The sequence below is a fragment of the Scyliorhinus canicula genome, chromosome 1 (genome assembly GCF_902713615.1).
Source record: "Scyliorhinus canicula chromosome 1, sScyCan1.1, whole genome shotgun sequence".
In the NCBI taxonomy this organism is placed as follows: domain Eukaryota; kingdom Metazoa; phylum Chordata; class Chondrichthyes; order Carcharhiniformes; family Scyliorhinidae; genus Scyliorhinus; species Scyliorhinus canicula.
In genome coordinates, this window is record NC_052146.1 from 257,526,597 (window position 1) to 257,532,611 (window position 6,015).

Consider the following 6,015-nt stretch of genomic DNA (forward strand, 5'->3'; position numbering starts at 1 on the left):
TTGCTCCAGCACTGAGCCTTTGCTCCAGCACTGAGCCTTTGCTCCAGCACTGAGCCTTTGCTCCAGCACTGAGCCTTTGCTCCAGCACTGAGCCTTTGCTCCAGCACTGAGCCTTTTCTCCACCAATGAGCCTTTGCTCCAGCACTGAGCCTTTGCTCCAGCACTGAGCCTTTGCTCCAGCGCTGAGCCTTTTCTCCACCAATGAGCCTTGGCTCCATCGCTAGTCTTTGCTCCATTGCTGAACCTTTCTGCAACCGGCTGGTCTTTGCTCTGTGGCTGAGCCTTTTTTTTGGCACTAAGTCTTTGCTCCATCGCTGCTCTTTGTTCCATCACTCAGCCTTTGCTCCATCTCTCAGCATTTCCTCCACCTCTGGTCTTTCCTCCATGGCTAGGCTTTCTTTGACTACTTGCCTTTGCTCCATCGCTGAGGTTTTGCTTCATCTCTCAGTATTTCCTCTACCTCTGGTCTTTCCTCCACCGCTGGGCTTACCTCCACTGCTGGGCTTTTCTCCAACGCTGGCCTTTGCTCTGTCGCTGAGGCTTTGTTCCATCGCTGAATCTTTGTTCCACAACTGGGCCTTTGCTCCAATGTCAAGTGTTTTCTCCATCGCTGAGCCTTTGCTCCATCCCTGAGAATTTGCTCCACCACTTAACCTTTGCTCCACCGGTGGTCTTTGCTCTATCACTGGTCTTTGCTCCACCGCTGGCCTTTGCTCCATCACTGAGCCTTTGCTCCATCCCTGAGCCTTTGCTCCAGTGCTGAACCTTTGCTCCACCTGTGAGTCTTTGCTCCATCGCTGAGTTTTTGCTCCACCATTGAGCCTTTTCTCCATCACTGAGCCTTTGCTCCATCGCTGAGTCTTTGCTCCATCGCTGAGCCTTTGCTCCACTGTTGGTCTTGGCTCCCTCGCTGGTCTTGGCTCCCTCACTGGTCTTTGCTCTTCGTGAATTAGCTTAGAAGCAGAGTAAACAGATATTTCCTGAAGTAAATTGAGGAACAATAGAACTTTAGGTGTTGAAACTGCATAAGAAATTAGTTCAAAGTGGAGACATCAGAATACAATTCACACTATGCGGAAAGCCTAGCTTCTAAGGTGAGTGGTTTAGACAGAAAATCAAAAAAGAAATATCAGTATCCAGGTAGCTCTGTACTGACAGGAGGTGGAGAGGAGAAAGAAGAGGAGCAATTATGACCATCACCATGCCCAGCTAGAAACTCTCCCAGAAAGTAAAATTCTAGACCAGGAGCTACTGTATAGAAAACCTCAGGGAAAAATTACGCAGAACTGAAGAAAGGCTTCCTAAAGGTAAAGATAACTCGTGCATGGTAACTATTTGCTGGATTTAGCTCAGAGAGTTACACCGTATGGGATGTTGTTTTGGGAGAAGGGTTGTTTCTCCAAGAATGTAGATAAATGGGAAATGGGTTCATTCCAGAATAAAGTGTGTTTGCGCAGCCATTATTGTAGTTCAATGTGCCTTTATTTTGCACTGTGGTCTTTCTTGTTGGATGTTTTGACGTGTTAATAAACAGTTTTTTCTTTGAATTGTTACAAGACTGGACCTTTCCTCACTGGGTTGCATATCTTTCCTCACATCGTACCAAATTAAAAAAACAAGGGCGAAATTCTCCGCCCCCCACGACGGGTGGGAGAATAGCGGGAGGGCCTTCCCGACATTTTTGCCGTCCTCCCGCTATTCTCCCCCCCCCCCCCCCGCCGAAGTCCCGACCCGAATCGCTGCCGCCGTTTTTTTACGGCCGGCAGCGATTCTCAGCTGTTAGATGGGCCGAAGTCCCAGCTCTTTACGCCGTTTTTACGAACGGCAAACACACCTGGTCTTGCCGTTCGTAAAAACGGCGTGACTAACTCGCTATTAATAACCATGGCACCGATTGGCACGGCCGTACCACGGCCGTGCCAAGGGTGCCATGGGCCCGATGCCCGCGCACTACTTGTCCTTCCGCCGCCCCGCAGTATCCATTCGCGGGGCGGCTGAGGGGCAACCCGCGCATGCGCGGGCCGGGTTGCCCCTCAGCCGCCCCGCGCATGCTGCGGGTTTCACGCAAAAACGCGATGACGTCACCCGCGCATGCGCGGGTTGGAGTCTTCCAAACTGCGCATGCGCGGCTGACGTCATATGACGCGTCAGCCGGCGCTAGCTCCGGCAAGCGGGCTTAATGATTTTCGTTAAGCCCGTCTTGCCGGAGCCTATGGCGTCGGGCTGCTAGCCCCGACCGGGGACCAGAATCGGTCCCCGGTCGGGAAGGGGCGCGCTGCCGTAAAACCCGCCCGGGTTTTACGCCAGCTTTACGATTTCTCCCGTTTTGGGAGAATCTCGCCCCATACTCTTAAGAACCAACATTCCGCAGGCGGCATGGTGGCGCAATGGTTAGCACAGCTGCCTCATGGCGCCGAGGTCCCAGGTTCGATCCCGGCTCTGGGTCACTGTCCGTGTGGAGTTTTCATATTCTCCCAGTGTCTGCATGGGTCTCACCCCCATAACCCAAAGATGTGCCGGGTAGGAGCATTGACTACGCTAAATTGCCTCTTAATTAGAAAAACATAATTGGATACTCTAAATTTATTTTTTAAAAAGAACAGACATTCCAAGTTACCTTCTTGGTTTTGGCATACCCTCACCTCCAACATCAGCAGGGTTCTTAACAGGGAACACTTTCCCAGAGTAATAACAAACCTGTACTGTGCACAATTTTAAGTTTTGATGCAATATAGCATGATGAAATTGAATTATTTTTTCAGATAGACATTATTTAAGTGTACAACAATGGCATTGCTGTGACAAAGAACTTTTCAATGACGTTCATCGATCAGTCAATTTTGTAAGTGGGGGCTAATTGTATCGGTGTGTATCACCAACATTTGTGCGTTTTAATTGGTTAACTAGAAAGGAAAAACTGATTTCCAAACCTAGTTGACAAATGTAATATAGGTGCCCACAAGGATATGCTTTAGAAAATTGCTTTACTTTTAGAAATTAGATCTGTGAAAGCTTAACTAAGCCAGAAGGTGCTGCGCAACACTGTAAAGTGAAAACATCACTGCTTTCAATAAATCAATCTTTAGAAATTTTACAATAGCACTGATCCTAATTTATTTCTCTCCAGGAACAAACATATTGAAGGACTTTAATAACACACTGAACATTATGGGTAGAATTTTTATTGAAATTGACTCCCACGCAATGGTTGCCAGCAGTCGATTGGGAACCCACACTCTGTCAAACAAAGGGTTTACAGTTAAAGGGAGCAGGGGTCAGAATGACTGATATTTACATTGCTGGCTGAGGCTTCACCAAGCACAGCAATGAAATGGAGGGACAGGATTTACTGGCCTCGTCGAGCGCGGCTTGGTGAAGCCACAAGGCTGAGGTCTCTCACAAGATTCGTGACGTTTGAGATGTCTTGCGAGATTCATCCAAACCTTTCAAAACGTCGCAAGCTGGATCGCTCCCTTGCTGGGTGAGATCCAGATATACATATTTAAAAGATCTATACAGCTCATTTAAATATGTCTGCGCTGGATTCTCCCAGCACCCGGGAACTAATGGCCTCCCCAGTGAGGACTGGACTGGGCACTGGTTGATCCTGGTCCACACAAATGTAGACCAGGTCGAATGCCACTTGGGGGTTTCCCAGGCTATCGGAGACCCCTGGGTGGTCGGGATAGAGAGGAGTGACCCCATGGCACTCCCTCTGGTGCTTGGATACCTTAGCACCCTTGCATCACCGAGGTGGCACTGCCAGGCTGTTGGGGACACTGCTGTGCTGCCAGGGTGGCAGTGACAAGGTGGCACTGCCAAGTGTCAATGCCTAAGCAGGGCCATGCCCATGGAAGGGGCGATGAGGTGGGTATAAAGGGTGGGGGGATGAAGAGCAGGTAAGAAGGGGCCTCACAAACATTGCTGGGCTTAAGAATGTGGGTCCTGAAAAGGGGGGGGGGAGTCCAAAGGGAGGGGGGTGGGGGGGGAAGCCTGAAAATGGGGGCCCTCGGTGACCTCATAGCAGGGTGTCCTTATTTTAGGGGGTGGGGAGTAATCCCATGTGTGCAGGGGATGACATTGTCAGTGTGTGGGGATGTGAAGGACCTTAAACTCACTTGGAGATCGGGGCACCCTTTCAAAATGGCGGTCGGATCTCTGAAGACACTGGTACTCAAACATAGCAAAAGAAGTTGATCCTGCCTGTGGACCCTATATTGGGGATATCAACTCCTCTGTCTTGCAGGGTGGTACGTGTCTGAAGAAGACCATGGTGTTGCCCCTGGTGCTGCTAAAGTTGCTGCACATCTTGTTCCTTCTCAGACCCAAGGGAGAGCCAAATAAGGTTTTTCCACATAGCAGTGAAGACCGGCAGCAACGAGATCACATTGAGGGGAATAAATTCCAAGGAAGGTGAACTGGCTTCCAAAAAGTTGGAAATTACCTGTGAAGCAATAAAGTCTGGGTTTATTTGGGAGGGTTTCCTTGCTGCGGCCAAACCTTGTTGATCCAAGCAATTTCCATGCAGTTTAGGAAAATGTTCACTGACTTTTAAACTCAGAATTCTGGATGAATTGACGACTTAAATATTGAAATTACTGACTTGACCGCTCCACAAGTTTTCCCCACTTGCCTCCAAATATATCCTGGTTAAACCCTGAAGTAGATTCCCAAACTGTTGCCATTTTTCACTGATGTACGATCAATTGCACAAAGACGAGAGTTGAATACAACTGAGGCTTTATTACTCTAAGATGTGTGGCCTCCCTCAGCAGCTGGCAAAATGGCTGCTGCACGGAGGACACACATATTTATACTCCGCCTATTGGGCGGAGCCAGCAGGCAGGGTCTACTGTCGTACCTGGAGTACAAATCCTACCATACATCACCTAATATAGGTGCAACAGTGGTTTACCACATTCACCACCCCCCACCCCCCCCCCCCCCCCCCACCCCCCATACCTAATCCCACCACCATTTGGTAATTAAAATTGAGGAAGCATAGGATCAAGCCCGAGATTGGGTGTGATGCCTGTTCTTGTATGGGGGGGGAAATTATCTGGTCCTCCAGCCACATGTTTCCGAGCAAAGTGCCGGTCACTGGTGGCGGGATTCTCTCTTCCCTCTGTCAGTCAATGGGATTTCCCATTGAAGCCACCGCATGCCATTAGGAAATTCACGGGCGGGGATGCGCTGCCAGCGGGAAAAGAGAATCCAAACGGCCAAATAATTTCGACCTATATCTCTCATTGGGGGAACCATGAATTGGATTTAATTTGAATTGTTTTTTGGAGCAAGCAAGGAGATGGATTAGAACTTGCCCTGTCCACTCTGCACATTGGCTTTGTAACTCTGAAAATGGTATTTGTTTTTTAAATTCTGCTAAATGTCTTCACTTCAAGGCATATGCAGCAGGCTAGAATTGTGATAAAGGGAAAAGAGCCCTCATGAAACCTTGATGACAGCCATAAGCATCAAAGCATAGCTCCAATGATCCATTAGGGTTATTAGCAAACCAGTACTCTTTGACGTGCCTTGAACAGATCGCACAGTGCAATCACACCACAGTTTCCAAACTGACTGGCCACCCAACAATCAGGGAGCAGGGAGAGAAGAGGTTACTTAGGTGCAACTAAAAACAAAGTAAAACCAGTATGTGGATCGAGAAGCAATTCCTACTGAATCACCATTGTAAACATCAAGGATCATCTGTCAGACTCTCAATGCCAAGACCACAATCCATCTGCCTCCTCAGGCCAATGTCGAGTCCTCTGAAAACATTCAGCCTCTGTGCAGGCATCATTGCTTTTCTCTACAGTAACGATGAAGCACACCTTTAAATAGCAGCCAACGGTTGCTATTTCCTTCCCTTCACTGATTGCTAACTGCTGCAGGCGGGCCCAATCTAGGCCAGGATCTTGCTATGAATAGTCAATGACGTCGACCTAGGAAACTCGAACGACATTGGCCCAGTTTGGTAATCGCTAAGCTTACTGCTCCACCGTTTCACCAATT